Source organism: Panthera uncia, chromosome D2, assembly GCF_023721935.1.
Source record: "Panthera uncia isolate 11264 chromosome D2, Puncia_PCG_1.0, whole genome shotgun sequence".
Lineage (NCBI taxonomy): Eukaryota > Metazoa > Chordata > Mammalia > Carnivora > Felidae > Panthera > Panthera uncia.
This window is the reverse complement of record NC_064818.1, coordinates 27,636,875-27,654,647: the sequence shown is the minus strand read 5'-3', so window position 1 is coordinate 27,654,647 and position 17,773 is coordinate 27,636,875. Positions and strand designations below refer to the sequence as shown.

The window sequence follows — 17,773 nt, the reverse complement described above, 5'->3', positions numbered from 1 at the left end:
ATACTTTTGATTACCTCAGGAGGATTGCTACAACTGCCCTGATTTATTCTCTCTCTTCTCTCTTTTTTTTCCAGCTCCTTTACCCCTAACCTTTGTTTGCTTGCAAGAGGAATGTGAGCCAAAATTTTAAAGTTTGAAAAGTATACAGAAAGGAAACAAGTAAATAGGGAAGGAGAATAAATACTGAACAAGACTGGGCAAGGTTACAAGAAGGAATTACTGTGAAAACCTGGAAGGGGGCCAGGGTGCAAAATGCAGTAGCTGTGTCGTTTACAGGAACTATTTAGTGTTCAGCATGCTTCAGTGATCACCCAGAGAAAGCCAGATTTCTCTGGTTTTGTTTGCTACCCTATAGTTAGCTATGGAAATGTGACATAGGTGATCTGTATTTTTTCTCAGCCAACTGATACAAATACAGGGGATCGTGGGGCCTCTGCTCATCAAATCTGACGTGATTTGAATTGCTAGGAAAGGGACCTCTTGTGGCCATAGTGGGAAACATTTTAACTGAGACCTATCTTAGAGGTTACATTTTTATGAAGAAATGAAAAAAAAACTCTATAGAGCTCTTTAACATTGTATTTCAGATGTTTTATAATATTTAATTGTTTTAATAACACAAAGTACTGTAATTTCATCTGTATTTTATCTATGAGAAGTTCTGTATAATTTGCAACACTTCAGATTTTGTCCATTTAATTCACACATCCCCTGACAAATAGATAGAAAGAATAGGAGTTTTCATTTCCATTCTGCAGATGGAAAAGAGAGGTACAGAGCAGGTAAGTAACTTATTTGTGGTTTTACAGTGGGGGCAGACTAGTTCATAATAGAATTTGGGTATCTTATCTTGGGCTCAGTTCAGCAGTCTGGGTTTGGAAAACATTCATTATTAAAGCTCTAAAACAAAAACTTCTATTTTGCAAGTGTCAAGTGAATTCTTTATTCAAGAAAAGATGGATTGAGAGACATAAAACTTAGTCTTTGTTTTCAGTGTGAAAAGAGGCTATTCCTAGATTCTCTAGGAGAAAAAAGCTGCTTTAAAAAAATCTGGGAGGACAGTATGTCAGCAACTAAGAATCTTTAGATAAATGTGATGCCAGTTATGCACATTTTAAAGGAAGCTACATAAAAATACAGTTATTTTCAGATTTCCCTAGAAATCATATAAAATGAAACTCCTTTCATCGTTGATTCTCTCTGACAGTCCCCGGACCCTGTCTTTTGTCTCAGCTCCCTAATATTTGTTATAAGAGGGCCTGTGGAGCTAACAAATGTCTTCTTTTTATTTTGAATTCAGTTTCTTTAAGAACAATAATGCCAAAACTCAAATGAGTAGTTTTTCTATTTACTTATTAAATATATATTAAGAAATTTTAATTCTAGCGTGGTTAAGATACAGTGGAGTAGTTCTTTATAAGGGACTGTTGTTTTAGAAGCTGTTGGAAGAAAGTCACAGAAGTGGTAGTGTCAAAGGAAATATGGTATGAGTTCAAGTGGGGAATCAAGGAATTGATGAAATGATAAATCACAAGGCAGGGATATGCAAGATTTGTTCCAGTGAATGTTAGGGTATTGAGGAAAAGATACCGAAAAAGGGAAGAGGAGATACAAAAAAGAACAGCTGTAGCAAAAGAAATTTTGTAGGAGAAGACTTTTTTTTCTTGATAACTTTAATAATGGTTTCGCTGTAGAGTTTTTGTAAATCTTCACAGTACATGCTGTATACTGATAATTATGTGGTTCTCCATAAATTCTGGGAGCATGGAGTGTGATACCTGGTGCAAGTGTATGAGACAGGTAAGATTTCAGAGCAAAAGCACTATCTCAGATTGACACATTGTCCTGTGGCATTGAAGATGCTAAATTTCACATAATTGATCTTTTGATGTATGGATTCCCTAGACTCTTATTATCCCTGCTTTATCATTTTTTTCACTCTCCATAATTCCAGTCTTCAGCTTTAATTAGATGTAAAGAGGTCCTTATTTTGGAGAGAAATGCAAACCTAACTTATTCAGAGCTTCCTGACAGCTATGTTTATAGATCTCTAGGCAAAGTATGTGTCTGGCCTTTTTCAACGGAGTATTTTCAGTAACAAGTTGTCAGTGAGGTCAGTGACTAGCAGTTCAGGATTAGATACCACCCACCCTGGTTTGTAACCTCCCCTTTCTTTCTTATCCTGGGTGAATGACGCTCAGCTAAAGTGACTGCCCCACTGTCACTGCCTCTTAATTTGGTACTCTGTAACTCTGGCTAAGAAGGCTTCTCCCTCTTCTTTTTTTTTTCCCCTCCCAAAACTCTTTTTGGAAAATTCCCTACAAGAGCTGAACTTTAAAAACATTTACTTTATAGAAAGCAACAGAAAGGTAAGAGTCAAGTTTGTAAAGAGAAGAGCTGGACTTCAGTGCATTCTTGTTGCTGCGTTGAATTGCTCTGCCTTAGTTATATATCGTAGTTTTAAAATGTGGGGTTTCCTTCTGAATTACAGTACATCACACTGTTATATAAAATGGGAATGTTTTGAGTAGTTATGATGAGAAATGTAGGCTTTCATGCTAATTTTAAAGTTATAAATAACTTTCAAACCAGTGCCAGGGGAAGCTAGTAGCCAAGGTCGTGCTTTGCATTCAGAGAGTTTCTGGCTATAAAAAGCCGATTGCAATACTGTGCAGGAAAAGATAAGATACGGCCTGGATGCTTGTGCTTTGGCATGGGGCTGGGGCAAAAGAAAGCAAAGATAGAAAATGTTTGAAGGGATTTTACTTTCAACCAAAAGCTTGTTCACAGTAAATGGAAGATTTTTCAAATGAGATAGTGGCAAAAGCATTAATTCCTAAATTTAATATTTCTCTCATGTATTTGTTTTATAATTGGCAGTAATATTAAGAGGTTGAGTTCTCTCAGAACTGTTTTACCACCATTTATAATCGAATAAAAATCACACTATGTGGAATGTAATAATCAATACTGTAAAGAGAATGTCACTGTTTTGATGGGGGTCTGAGTGACTGAACAGTTGCTCTCCGTTGCACTGAGGACAGAACTGGAAGGAATGAGTTCAAATAGAAACCAGAAGAAATTTAGTTTAGGCATCAGAAGTTCATCAATTGTACAAGTTTTGAGTCACCGATATACACCACTAAGAAAGCCTGTTACAGTGTCTTTGAAGATACATGAAATCCAACGATTTGCTTACAACACGCAAGTACGAAAAATAAGATTTCACATTAGCTTTGCTTCTGGGTTTGTGGTTAACTTATTTAGACAGATGGAAAGGTCAACATATTGAAAATAGATGTGATTTGGAGATGTGGATTATCAACAGCTAAATTTGAATGGTGTATTTGGATGCACTATTAAAATTTCATTATTCACTATAAAAAAATGACCTCAGTATTAGCAAAGGACAAATTTGTTAAATGGAAAAACCCAGAATACAGACAGTATAGACACAACTATTTCCATTTGTTACCCTCCTATACATAGTCTGTGTCTTCCTTCTTACTTGAGTAAAATATTGGGATTTTATAGTAAAATTTATTTTCTTTTCATCATAAAAGTAATATGAGCTCATTGTAGAATTTTGAAAGCACAGAAAAACAATTACCTGTCATCTCATTGATGCATTTCCTTTTAGTCTTTTTTCTCTGCATGGCTTTGAAATGAATTACAGCAATACTGTTGATAAAATTTGAGACCTTGCTTTTACATTTAACATTATACCAAAACATTTTCCATGTAACATTACCTATTCTACATAGATATTATCTTAAATTACTGTGTAATAATTTCCCAAGTTACTGAATATGATTTTCTTAATTATTGTTGAATACCTAAGTGCTATGGTAAATATCTTTGCGTGTGTGTGTGTGTGTCTTTATTTATTTTAAAGATAATTTCTTTAAACTGTATTTTTAAAAAATTTTTTATTTGAGTAAAATTGACACACAATGTTACATTAGTTTCAGTTGTACAACATAGTGATTCAACATCTCTGTACACTACATTATGCTCACCACAGTGTAGCTTCTATCTGTCACCATATAGTGCTGTTATATCATTGATTATATTACCTTTGCTGTGCCTTTTATTCCTGTGACTTATTCATTTCATAACTGGAAGTCTATATTTCCCACTCCTCTTCACCCATGTTGCCCATCTTCCCCTTCACCTCCTGGCAGCCATCAGTTTGTTCTCTGTAGGTCTGATTCTTCAAACTATATTCTTAAATGTGGACTTGGATTATAGGGCATTTGAGTTGAAGACAAAGGCTGTGATTTTTAAGAAGATCGTTTTTTACTGTTTTTCTTTTAAGACTTTGTAAAATTCCTTGTCTACCAAATGACATCTTTATTGAATGTCTCTGATATGTAAAACGTTGTTATCAGGTATGTAAATAGCAATATACTAAGTGTTTGGAAGGACAGAATCTCTATTTACAAATTTTCAACTTATCAGCTTTACAGATATCAACAAAGCTACATGTCAGGAAAATGCTTCAGCTCTGCCTGAAACTAAGAGATAGTATTATTGACTATATTATTTTGGACTTTTGAACAATAGAAGTTATAAATGACTTTTTTTTAGAGGACCATCTATACATTGTTCTGACTTATATGAATTTTAAGAGCCAACTGTGACAAAGAAATAGCAGAATTAAGAAGGATAAATACTGTAGTTATAATAAACGTTTGGAGAAATTAGAAGTATTTGGAGAAATCTGTAGGCAGCAGAGTGAAAGAAAAAGGTAGAGGGAACATACAAAAGCAGAAATTCAGTATTAGGTTTTTCTGTTTAGGAAAACGGGATTGGAAAGGGGCATAGCTAGAGTGGGAGTAAGAGAAGATAGTGAAGTTTTAATTTTGTTATTGTTGAAATTAGGAGCTATGGTTGTAGAAATAGACTATATTGAAGGAAAAAAGCCAAGGAATTGGTGGTCAGTAAAACTATTTGACTTTTGGAGGTGGTGGCTCTCCAGAGAATTCAAAGTAGAGAGAGTATAGAGATATCAGTATTATTTGGTGGGAGGTGAGTTGAGGTATAGGGTTGTGAATTCTTAAAGAATATATTGTGCCTGTATTAAAACTTTTTTAATTGTGCACTTTTATTTTTCAGTGATATTTAGAGGAAGACCAGAGCTATGGAAGGATGGAGTTCCCTTTTCTCATCCCTATGCATTTCTGTTTGTGTGTTTTTATTTTTTATTTGGAACAGAAGGGATTAAGGTTTGAGAAGTTGGCCCTCAGTCTTGCCCGAAGAGAAACTATGTGCTTTGTAATAAAGACTTAAAAAAATAGTGTTTATTTAAGGATGACTGGCTCATGGGAATGTTAGTCTAGAGATTCAGAGAGTGTTATTTTTCTGATTTTTGTTAGGATACTGCTTTTAAGTGACATGGTACTGTGGGGTGGAGCTCCTGAGTTTAGCCAAGTTGCAAATCTAATGGAAAGTGACAGATAATTGAGACTACAGAATTTTTGAAAGTGAACAGGACTATTAGCTGTTGCATGTGATCTTCACATGCTTGATTACTGTTTTTAACTATATTATTGGTACCTGGGACACAGCCAATTTAATCTGCTACCAATTTACTCACTATCTTCCAGGGTTTGAGAAATGATTTTAAGTTCCTATGTACCAAATTGTAAATTAGGTCAAATTTATTTGGCACACCCACCTCTTTTTCCTGTCTTCATTATCCTAACCAGTATGCTTATTCTGCTTCAGGTTCTTCCATCAGTGGGGAAATAGATTTGATAGAGAAGGCAATGTTTAGTGCAAAGAAAAGCCCTCAAAGAGTGGAACTTGAGCACTGTAGGCCCTACTTTATATTGGCTGTATTGATCAGTAGTTCTCAATCTGTTATTGGTCCATGAAAGGAGAAAAGTTTGTATCAGAATGTAGGTCATCTATGCCCTAAGACTTTGTAGCAAGACTTTTTAGAAGAAATGGTCATTGATTTACATTCTTGCAAGCTCCTTATATCATTGCAGACTTGTACTTAGGGTAGCACTGCTTAAATTACACTGTATATAGCATTTATCTGCATATGGGGTAGGGAATTGGGATGGAGGTATAGAATTAATTAAATAATAAGTGAATTATTAGGTCTCAGTTGATGAGATTTCTGGAGGTGGTATTAATGCAAAGAGGCCCTGAGTTAGTTCACTGAGAACCCTCAGAATGACGGAGAAGCAGGATTGCTGAAAGGACTACATTGGGTCTGCTCTGGTATTGGCTTTGGAATTAATTAATTCACTCATTCTAGATGACATGTGTAGCAGACATTATTCTTAGTACTGGGAATAGATACTAGTAAATTGAATAAAGGCCCTGGCCTCTAATGTGTGTTTGTTTCTTTGTGGTTAGGAATGAAGGGAGAATAAGAAGTAAAACTGATTTCTCTGTGATTCTCTTGAAGCGGTATCAACATCTATCTTAGCCCAAGGCTAGAGCTCATAGGTCATGTTTCCGTGGGAGTTTGCAAGATTAACTTGCTTTTGGTTAGATTCAGCAATTCTGTTTTCATAACTCTAGCTTTCAGAATCAAATATCTTGTGATAGGCACTGTTGGTTGCCCATGCAATATCCATACATTATGCTCTTGCTAATTTACAGAATCCTAATTTAGGTCAAGATTTAAAAGGCATAATGTTGTACATACTGAGCTGCATCTTGTTATACACATTGACCTGCCCTCCTCCGTCACTTAGGACAGTTACATTTAGTGAAGGCAGATGCATAGTAAGATTGTTGGCACAACCTTACTGTCATAAAGACCACTCTCCTTGGTAGACAAGATGAAAGCAAACACAAAATATTGTATTTTCCTTTCTATCTGTTGTCAATGTCACAAACTCTGCCTGGGAGTGGAGGAGGGTGGTTGTATCTTTCTTGTCCTTCTTCCCTCAAATGCAACCTAAAAATATTGGTGTTGTTTTGAGCATTTTTCACAAGTCTCTGTTTATCTTAGGTTTAGTCCACACTTTTAATAAGCCAGTAGTATACTGATGCGTTCATTCTTACCTTTACCTTCTTCCTTCTTCTCTTGTATGTCCTTTAAAAACGTCAGGTTTTTAGAAAGCTTCTTGTATACCACATTAAATTATATTTGCATACATTCTGTCTCATTTTTTCTTCATGTGACTTCTAATAGTGGGTTTTATTTTTTGACCTATCTTTCATTTTAGAATTTCTGGCTCTGGGAAATATGTATATTTTCTCTGACCTGCTAAACAATTGAAGATACTTGTCTTACTTTGCTTTGTGTTTTCTTCCTTGGCTGTAATGGACTCTAAGGTGATATGTTCAGCTTTCCCCATGGTTCCTGTCACTTTGAAATCACTAACATATTTCTCTTTCTTGATAAAAATTAAGTCCAGGCTAAGCAGTTCTATGCCTTGCTTCTTTTGCCCTTTGAATGATAAAGTTGCTGATAGAGAGGCAGCAAATAAAGGAGAGGAGTGATTTCTCCAGTTGAGATTAAAATTTTTTTCTTTAATGTTTATTTTTGAGAGAGAGAGACAGAGAGAGAGAGCGAGCAGGGGAGGGACAGAGAGAGAGGGAGACACAGAATCTGAAGCAGGCTCCAGGCTCTGAGCTGTCATTACAGAGCCCGATGTGGGGCTCGAACTCATGAAACATGAAATCATGACCTGAGTCGAAGTCGGATCCTTGACTAAACCACCCAGGAGCCCCTCTCCAATTGAGATTGTAATTAATTTATTGTCTTTTTGGTTTTGCTTATTTAAAAAGTTTTTAAATCATTGCTAGGTCTCTTTTTATTTTGACCTCTCACTTCAGTCGATTTTCTTTTTATTTGTTTTTTCCATCACTTCTGTCCTGAAATTTATGTGGTTGGGTGTTTCACTGAGAGCACAGAGTAGATAGTATTCCAAATTTTCTTTTATCTTGAGGGTAGTTTCTGTTTATCTTTAAGACATTATCTTACTCTTATCTTATATAGTCTTTTTATTTTGGATATTTTCCTATTGGCTTCTTTTTGAAAGATGGGACTTATTTGGTGTTTGTCATAAGTGAGATATGTATATCCCCTTTGAGCTTCATCACTATCAACTTTGAACTACAGAATTCCTCTCTTAAATTTTAAATCTCTTCTCTCTTAAATCTCAGGTATCTCAGTACATTTCTGGGCTACAGGAGGTACACATCCATTGGGGCAGCTATTTTCTTATTCCTATTATTTGCTCCTCTACTTGGAGGTGAATTCAACTCTAGATAATTTAAAATAATTTATTATAATAATTATTATTATTTTAAAGTTTATTTATTTTGAGAGAGAGAGAGGGAGGGAGGGAGAGGGAGGAAGGGGGAGAGGGAGAGAGAGACCATGCAGTCAGTGCAGAACCTGATGTGGGGCTTAATCTCATGAACCACAACATCATGATCTTGGAGAACCCTTCCTGTTGGGGTTCTCATATCTCGGGACACAGTATGTTATTCTTCCTTTGTCTTCTTGTATCCCGTATTGTATTTCTGGGAACTAAAATGTTCTGGCAGAGTGTAGTTAGAAATCTGTTGCTGGGAGCTGACCAGGAAGCACATCTGGCTGTCTAAAAAGCAGCTTCTGTGTAGTAACGGGATGAGAGCTGGTTATTGGGTTGTCTCTGTTGCCCTCAGTTCTCTGACAGGATGTCAGGATACACAGATGTGAGGGTCTGGCTCTGAGGCTGCTTTAAATTTAGGTACAAGGGAGTTCTAGTTCCCCCTCCTCCCAATTTGTCCCATTCATGAAATATAAAAAGTAGGGTGGTCAGATTTAGCAAATGAAAATATAAGACACACAGGTTTGAATTTCAGGTAAACAGCCAGTTGTTGTTGTTGTTGTTGTTGTTTTTTGTTTTTTTTTTTTTAGTGTAAGTATGTCCCAGATATTACATAGGATATAGGACATACTTACGCTGGAAAATTATTCACTGTTTATCTGAAATTCAAAGTTACCTGGGAATTCTGTATTTTATCTGGAAACTATAAGGTTCCCCCAGTGTTTGCAAATCATTAGGAGATATTTATCCTCTTGTGTCTCAGTACTGATGTATGAGGGTCTTTTTCTGATTTGATAAAGGTTATCTTTTCCAGTCTTTCTTCACCTGCAGTGCTGGTCAAAACTGGGAGGACTGGAGACAATCTGTAGAGTCTGGGAGCCTTCAGAGAGGAAAAGAGTGAAGACCTGGACTCCTTTCTTTTACAATGTATTTATTATTAGAAACTTTTTAATGCATTGAACTGTTCCTGAATAAGAAAGGACCTAGTAAGAAAGAATATCAAAGACCTTAAATTAGAATCCTTTTTGTGGCCTATATTATCTGGTGGGAGAGGCTGTTTGGGCTTGTGAGTGATTGAAGGCAGAAGGAGGCAGAAGGCCCTCCTGACCTGGCCACTGTGCTTGGTAAACTGAGGCTGTAAGCATGGATACCATGTCATACCTCTGAGGGAGCAAGCTGGTTCTGTCTTGAAGAATCACCATGGCCAATGTCAGTAACGGTAGCAGCAAACGCAAGGGTGCAGCAGGTGGAAAGGTCACAATGGACTTCAGGGGATCAGTTTTCATCAGTTAACTGTGTGCTGGGAGTAGAACACTAGCAGCCTTCAACAGGATCCACTTGTATTCTAAACACATTCTCTTGTTTTCTCTCTTTGAGGTATGGGGGGTCAAGAGGCCATGGAATTCTTGAACTATTTGAGGGATAAGAGAGATACTGGGCTCTCTGTCAGTTTGGCATTTGAGAAGTAGTTTTAATTTGTATTTTTCCACTTGTCCTTCTTGTATTTTTGTTGTTGTCATGGGAAGAACATGCTCCTGATAGCCTACTTGTCCAAGGAGGATGAGACACATGTAGAACAGGTTTGGATTCCAAAACTGCAGCTTGGAGTAAGCCCAGCCAGGCCCATCTTGGATTAGCCAACCTAACCACCAGCCAACCTGAAAATGCACAAGAGAGAATAAATGTTGTTTTATGCCACTGAATTTTAGGGTGTTTTATTATGTAGCATTATTATGGAAATAGTAACTCATAGATCATTAAACAAAAAATGATTTAGTATAACATTTTACAAAGAATTATTTAAAAATTAATAAGGAGGGGTGCCTGGCTAGCTCATATGGAGGAATGTGTGATTCTTTTTTTAAAAAATGTTTATTTATTTTTTGGAGAGAGAGAGAGACAGAATGTGAGCAGGGGAGGTGCAGAGAGAAAGGGAGACACAGAATCTGAAGCAGGCTCCAGGCTCTGAGCTGCCAGCACAGAGCCTGATATGGGGCTTGAACTCACAGACCGCGCTATCATGACCTGAGCTGAAGTCAGATGCTTAACTGACTGAGCCACCCAGGTGCCCCAGGAATGTATGATTCTTGATCTCAGGGTTGTGAGCTGGAGCCTCAGGTTGGGTATAGAGATTACTGAAATAAATAAATATTGAAAAAAATTAATAAGAAAAAGAACAACAGAGAAATGAGTTAATTATAAGTCAAAAAGTAATTCACAGAAGAGAAAATTGGAATGACTAATAAATAAGTGAAAAGATATTTAGCTTATTTCACTAGCTATTGGGTAAATACAGACTAAAATAATGATGAGATACCTTATCATACTTATTGGATTTATAAAAATTAATAACCTGGTAATAACCTAGTATCTGTAAAGATGTGAAGAAAATGGAACTTTCATACATAGATGGTGGAATGTTTATGGATACAAAGAGAGACCTATCAAGAAGGGAGAGGATATTTTCAAGGACTATTACTGACAAAGGGTTATATATAGAATATAGAGAGAATTTTAGAAATCTGTGAGAAAAAACAGACAACCTAGGAGAAAAATGGGTAAAAAGTACAAGTGAGCAATTCATAGAAGAGATACTTGAATGGCTGGATAGTTAACCCCAAGCATATCACCAATGACATTGGTAATCAAAAATACAATTAAATTAAAACAACAGTGAGATCCACTTTGTACTTTCCGTGTTGGCAGAAGCTGAAATGTCATGCAGTATCTTGTGCTGGTGAGGAGATGGGGACATGTGAGCCTACATGTTCTGTTGGTGGTGTTATTTTGGAGACCAGGTTAGTAATATTTGTTGAAATTGAGTGCTCAAATGCATTCTGACCCAGAAATTCTACTTCTGAATTGTATTAGTTTGCTAGGGTTGCCATAACAAAGTATCACAGACTGGTTTAAACAATAGAAATTTATTTTCTTAGTCTGAGGGTTAGAAGTCCATGATCAAGGTGTTGACAGGTTTGGTTTCTGCTGAGGCCTCTCTCCTTGGCTAATAGATGGCTATATTCTTGCTGTATCTGCAACATGGTTATTCCCTTGTGCGTGTCGGTGTCCTAACCTCTTCTTATAAGGGCACCAATCATATTGATAGGGCCCACCCTAATGGCTTCATTTTAGCATAATCCTACCTTTAAAGACCCTGTTTCCAGATACCGTTATATTCTAAAGTATAGGGGGTTAGAATTACAGACATATGAATTTTGGGGAGGGTGCAATTCAGGCCATAACAGAGTATATGCATTAGAGGGACTCTTACATAGGTATACAAAGAAGTATGTATGAGAATGTTTATTATAGCACTGTTTCCCATAGCAAAGAGTTGGATACTACCTAAATATTCTTGAATAGGGATACGGACAGATAAAATACATTATAAAGGCATCTGATAGAATGCTACAAATGGAAACTAAATTAAATCAATTATATTAGTTGGGAACTAATTTTTCTCAAATAACAAGAAATCTGTGGGTAAGAAGTTCAGAACTGATGATATGAAGGACCTGAGCTCTTTGCATAGTTTTGCTCTGTCATCTTCCTTCCTTAGCTTTTTAGCACTGATTTATGTCCAGGCATCATACCAGAGATAGTAGAAGGAGGGGCCAAGGGTCATAGCAACATTATCTGATTCCTTTTTTATAGGGAAAGCAAAAGCTTTGCCAGAAGACATCTCAGTGGACACCAGCTGACACTCATTGGCTAGAATTCTGTCACATGCCATTCTGAGTTGCAAAGAAGTCTGGGAAACCTAATGTCCTGCTTCCATAGCTGTGCAAGGCAAGGGAGAGCTGGATTGTGTGTTGCTTGGGCTAATCTATGGTGTTTACTGCATGTATATGGTTCAACATGTTAGATCACGAAAACATAATGGGGTGGGGGGAGACAGAGAGGGAGAGAGAGAGAAGAGAGAAGAAGTACAATACTGTTCGTGTAAATTTGAAAGTCCATACACACATAAAGCTATATACCATTGTAAAGATATATATCAAGAGTTATGGGAAGTTGATTAGAAAGGCATCCATTAACTACAACACAGTGGATACATATAGGAAGGTAGGAGTGGAACAGAGCTGAGGCAAGTGATATAGACTATGATAACAAAAAATAAAATACAACAGACTTTTCACAGACTAGTTCTATCAGTTGAATTTTACCTGAGGAACATGATTAATTGTGTTAGTCTAATTCTGTGCTCTCAATATCCAGGAGAAGAAAGGCTGGGGTGATTTGGGGTATGTGTGTATGAATTACTTGGACGGTCGGTATGATTATCATTTAGAGTCAAATAGTGTGAATCACTATGCTGACGACTGAGTTTAATTACTTTACCTTACCCTGTGATGAGCTTTATTCTTTTCAGTACAATTGGAGGCCTGATAGGAGTGATGTTTTAGTTAAGCTTAGTGAGGCTAGCAGGTACTCTTTGGACAATTTAGGGGTATTATGAATTTTGCTAAATTGATTTTCATTGTCTTTGTACATATATTTCTTTTGCATTATAATGAAAAATTAGTAGACTTGACTTGTAGAGAGTCAGTGGGGGACATGAGTAAAATAAACATGGCTACTTGGTAGTGAAATCCATCATTCTCTAGTTTTCTGTTACTATCTTTGGAAATGGTGGGAGAAAGGATTTCCTTCCCCTCTCTCTAATATAGCCTCAGCAAGTGACTGACTCTCCTCTGGAATGAAGCATGTTGGCACAATTCCATAAATCTTATGTGGGAACAAGACACCAGAGGTTTCTGTTTTTTACTTATTGCCATTCTATTGCTTTTGGTTCAGTATTCTGTCCTTTAACCATTCCATATCTAATCCTTTAAATAAACATAGACTTGTTAATATGTGTTAGTGTATCTTTGTTTTTCTCTATTAAGCATATGTTACAACTTTGGAAGCAGACCTTAAGTTCTTCCATTTTAGAACTATGTTTCCTTGTTACCTAATTATAAGTTACTATCATGGATGGGGTGGATGACTTCCCTTGGTGAAATGGATTCAATTTGCTAAATAAAAATGTGTGGACCTAATGATTCTTCATCCATTTTTAAATCAGATAGGCATTTTTTTTTTTTTTGTAGTCTTTCACAGCAGCCTTCTAAAATTCAATGGCATTTTGGTTTGGAAAAGTAGAATCCCACGAACAGAAAAGTATCTTTCCACATAATAAGAATAATTAATTGGTGAATTATTAGCACTATAATGAGCACTCCATTAGATTCTTTTAAAAAAATGTTTACTTATTTATCTTTGAGAGGGAGAGAGAGCACGAGTTGGGGAAGGGCAGAGAGACAGAGAATCCCAAGCAGGCTCCAACAGCACAGAGCCCAACATGGGGCTCGAACCCGTGAACTGTGAGATCATGACCTGAGCCAAAATCAAGAGTCAGATGCTTAAAACCAATGGAGCTATCCAGGCACCCCAGTACTCCATTACATTCTATGGGTAATTTTGTAAGCACTTCTTAACAGTAACTTTGTAGGTCTCATTTCACAAAATGGGGGAAAAAAAAAACAGGATAAAAGGGGGAAGAGTGAAGTCGAGCTTGAATTTGAACCCAGTTTCCTTGTGTTTCTGTCTGTTCTTTTAATTTCTTTCCTTCTCTTCCCATTCCTAGTGGGTACTTGTTTTGCAAAGTTCTATCCTTGGCTGCCTTATCTTTCTCTGCTGTGAACCTTGGAAGATCTCATTTAGTCTCATGGGTTAGGGTGTAACATGGATGCATAGTGACCATATCTCTATTTATAGGGCTGATTTTTCTCCTGAACTTCAGGATCCTGCATTTCAGCTGTCTGTGGGATGTAACCCATTTGCACATGGCGCTCACACCTCAAACTCATCATACCTAATGTATGTCAGAGTCAGAGTGTGCCCTAGACTTGCTCATTGGTGTGAATATTATCTGTTATAAGTCCACTGCAATAGTTTAAGGAAGTAATAAGTAGTTTTCAAAATAAAATGAAAGACTGTATATAAAAAGTATGTTACAAATTCAAATTGAACATGAAATATATGGGGGCATTTTTGCTAAAAGTAAAAGATTATTTTAAATAGTATTTATTCACTATTCAATCTCTCCCCAGGCCATGCATTGTTGTTTAAAAAAATTTTTTTTTTTTATCCTCAAGTAGAATTGAGACTAACAAGACCTTGTAGGTATAGTTTCTTAAGGCACTAGGGAAACCAAAAATTGCTGAATGAGACCTACTTCAGGGGAGCCTGTGTCAGGAACCAAACTCATAGTTGGAAAGTACAGTAGAATTAAGTGGTTAGATGAAAACAAAAAAATTAGTTATCTGTATATTCTAAAATCGGATGATTTTAGATTTTTTTTGATGATTGGTAAAAAGGATAAGCAAATTACTTGCAAAACTGATATTTCAGTTTTCTTATGGATGCATATCCTGTCAGTTAATTTGAGAAATAATTCTAAGTATCTTTTGTATTGTAGGGAATATATCAGTTCAGAAAATTAACAATACACAATTTCCTGAAAAAAATCCATTACAGTTGAAAAGATGGTATACTTTATTTCCAAGTGTAAAAGATGATTTTTACATAGCTACCATTAGTTATTCTATGAGGAAAGAAACTGCCACATTCAATTATTAAAAAATGATTTTGTAGAGTGAGGAACTCAAAACTTGCTTTCATTATCAGAAATAGAATTTTCTTTTAAAGGAAAAGAAGCTATAATTTCCTATTTTGAATCACAATTGAGGAAGAGAATGATTATTTCTTTTCTCTTTGGAAAATTTAATACTTGAGCATAAAGGCTGTGTCATTAGGGGTAAGTTTAGGAGCTTGAAAAGAGAGCTCACTCTTTGACCCTTTAGATCTGTTTTATTTTTGCCAAGTTAACTTAGTAAACTTAATGTTAGTGATAATAGCTTCAGGGAAGCATAGAAAATTTTTATCTTCAGTCAAGATAAATTTGTGGTAGTTAATGATTTTTGGCTATTTAGATGGTAAAATCTTTATTTTTAGAGTAAATCAGGCAAATCAATATTCAGGCTTTTCAAAACTGAATTTGTAAAATAAGGAATTTGTAGCTTGTATGAGGACTTTGTTAGTCATAACATTGTATGCTCATGAGAAATACAATAATTCTGTGATAACAGGATCCCTGTCTTCTAGAATTTTGCTGTAGCTAATTATAATTTGTCCATATAGAATGGACAAATACCAAACAAGGCAATTAGAAAATACTAGTTAACAGTTTACAAATATCATATGTAATTTTGAAGAGAAATGATTTTGTATTATAGTGTAGTTTTATTTTCTTTGGAGTTTGTTTTAGATTTTCTAATGGGGCTTGGAATATTTACATAGGGTTTTTATTTGTTTCTTTGTTTGCTTTTTTTTGTCCCAGAAAAATCTAGGGTTGTGGAAAGTCGTTTTGATGATTGAACCCAATTCTGCTACTTCTTAGTCTTTCTCTCACTACCATGACAATGCATCTCTTGGAGCTGATAGAAGAAATAATGGTAGACTTTGCCACAGATGAGAAGTATTAAACACTAGTATGGGCTATATAAAAGTCAAATTAATATAGGCAAAATAAAATGGGATATTTTTAAACATATTTAATAACGAAAATTGAGATGGTGTGTCCCATTTTGTAGTTGAAGTATAAAAATAAATGTCATTGGATGAAATACTGTGGGCTTTCAGAATCAAATGATACCCTCTGCTGGCTAAATTAGGGATTGTTTAAAAATGAGTAGCTTTTTTTTTTTTTTTTTTTTTTTTTTTTTAAAGAGCTGATTGCTGTAGAAAAAGGATTGAACAGTGCAGAGAGAGTATTGTGAAATAATATAGGAGAGATTACAAATGTGGAGAATGATGCCAATGTATGACTTGAATATTTTCTGAAGTGAAACTAATATGGAAATATCCATAATTGAAATTTTCTAATCTTTTGATCCAATTTTTAACCAGGGAAGTAGGCAGGCCATAGGGAAGGAACACAGCAGAGGACAAACTGCATGGATCTGCTTCCCTATTTCTGATAGCAACTCATATTTAATTTATTGTCATCAGTTAAATTTAATCAGTTAAATTTAAATTTTTAAAAAATTCTTAAAGCCACTTTGGAATTCACAATGTTTTGGGAACACAGCACACACAAAAGTTATGTTTAAAAGTTTATACTGGACAATATATCATTTCATTGCAGATTTGAAAAATAAAATTTTAGGTCTGATTCTACCGTTTGATGTTGCTCTTCATTGGCATATTGCTTTAAGAGCACCCATCCCCCCCTTGTGCTTGAGCCACTGTGTCCCGTCAGTCATCCTGAAATACACTAGGGTGCTTGTCAGGCTGTTTGCTTACAGATGCATCATAAGCCAAATTGTGAGCCGTAAGAGTGGCACTGAATTTCTAAATACAAGAAATTGCTTAGACAATTGATTTAGTATCTGTATATGGGCAATACTCTGTCCTGCAGTAGGTGAGTGAAGTGTCAAACTTTTTAAGATCCAATTTTGCTGTAAAGCAAATCTGATAATTTTAGATTATCTGTTGCTTGGTTAGATAACTTTGGGGGAAATAAAAGGACATTATTTCTATAAAATGGGATGAATAGAAATACTATGCTGTGCATTTATTAGTTTTATAACTAATTTTCCTTTTAATAACACTAAACTCTAAACTACTTTATGAAAGTTCCAATTTTATAAATGTCTGCTTTTTCTAATAGATTAGCAGGCATTCCAGATTTAGATAAAAATGTGATTCTCTTACACATTTTTTTTTTCTTTCACAACAACTTAGGCAACTCACTTGAGCAGAGGCTCAATTCTGCTATTTGGTGTGTTTATTAGTAGTTTTAAAAATAGCGCTTAAACAAGTGCTCCTGTGCCAGTGACCAAGCTATAGTAGTGTTACATCAGAGCATTTAAAAATTCCTGCTGTGTAACTGAGCTATTACTATTTGAGTAACTGGAAGTATATGCAAGGAACTGGAAGCTTTACGTTCTTTACACATAAAAGTCGTGCAGCAAGCAGTTTCTTTATTTGCACAAACAATTTAATTTCCATCATGGGCCTCTAAACTTAAATTGTGCATGGGTGCTTTTCCTGTATTTTTGGTATGTAGCCTTAAATATCTTCAAACAGGGCATTGATAAAAAAGAAAGAACTCGGATTTCAATATTTCTGTGTTCAGTGTGGTAGAGAATAGTTAAGAGGCAGCAAGGAGTTAAAGTTTTAAGGCTTTATCTAAGGTAAATTGAGATTGCTTTTGCAGATACATGGAATGATTATTTATTTATTCCTTCTTCTAGAAAGGATTTAAGGTGACTTACAAGGGTATATGAAACTCAAGATAGGACAAATTAAAAGTGGAGTGAAAGAAGAAAGGAAAACAAGCATTAGGATATAAAACAGGAATAACGCAAAAAATGCAGCAGCTTTGATTATGGTTTTGTGATTCTAGTGTCTTACGGACTGATGGGGGAGAAAATTCA

The 17,773-nt window shown here is 35.6% G+C and overlaps 1 protein-coding gene across 2 annotated transcripts in view; it reads left to right on the top strand.

Annotated features, from left to right (window-relative positions):
* The first annotated feature begins 2,164 nt into the window (after positions 1-2,164).
* Positions 2,165-17,773, top strand: part of CTNNA3 (catenin alpha 3) — a 1,717,381-nt gene continuing 1,701,772 nt past the window's right edge. For both annotated transcript variants that reach the window (XM_049646151.1, XM_049646149.1), the window contains exon 1: positions 2,165-2,369. The gene's annotated coding sequence lies outside the window, so the exon portion shown is untranslated. The remainder of the gene's footprint in view (positions 2,370-17,773) is intronic.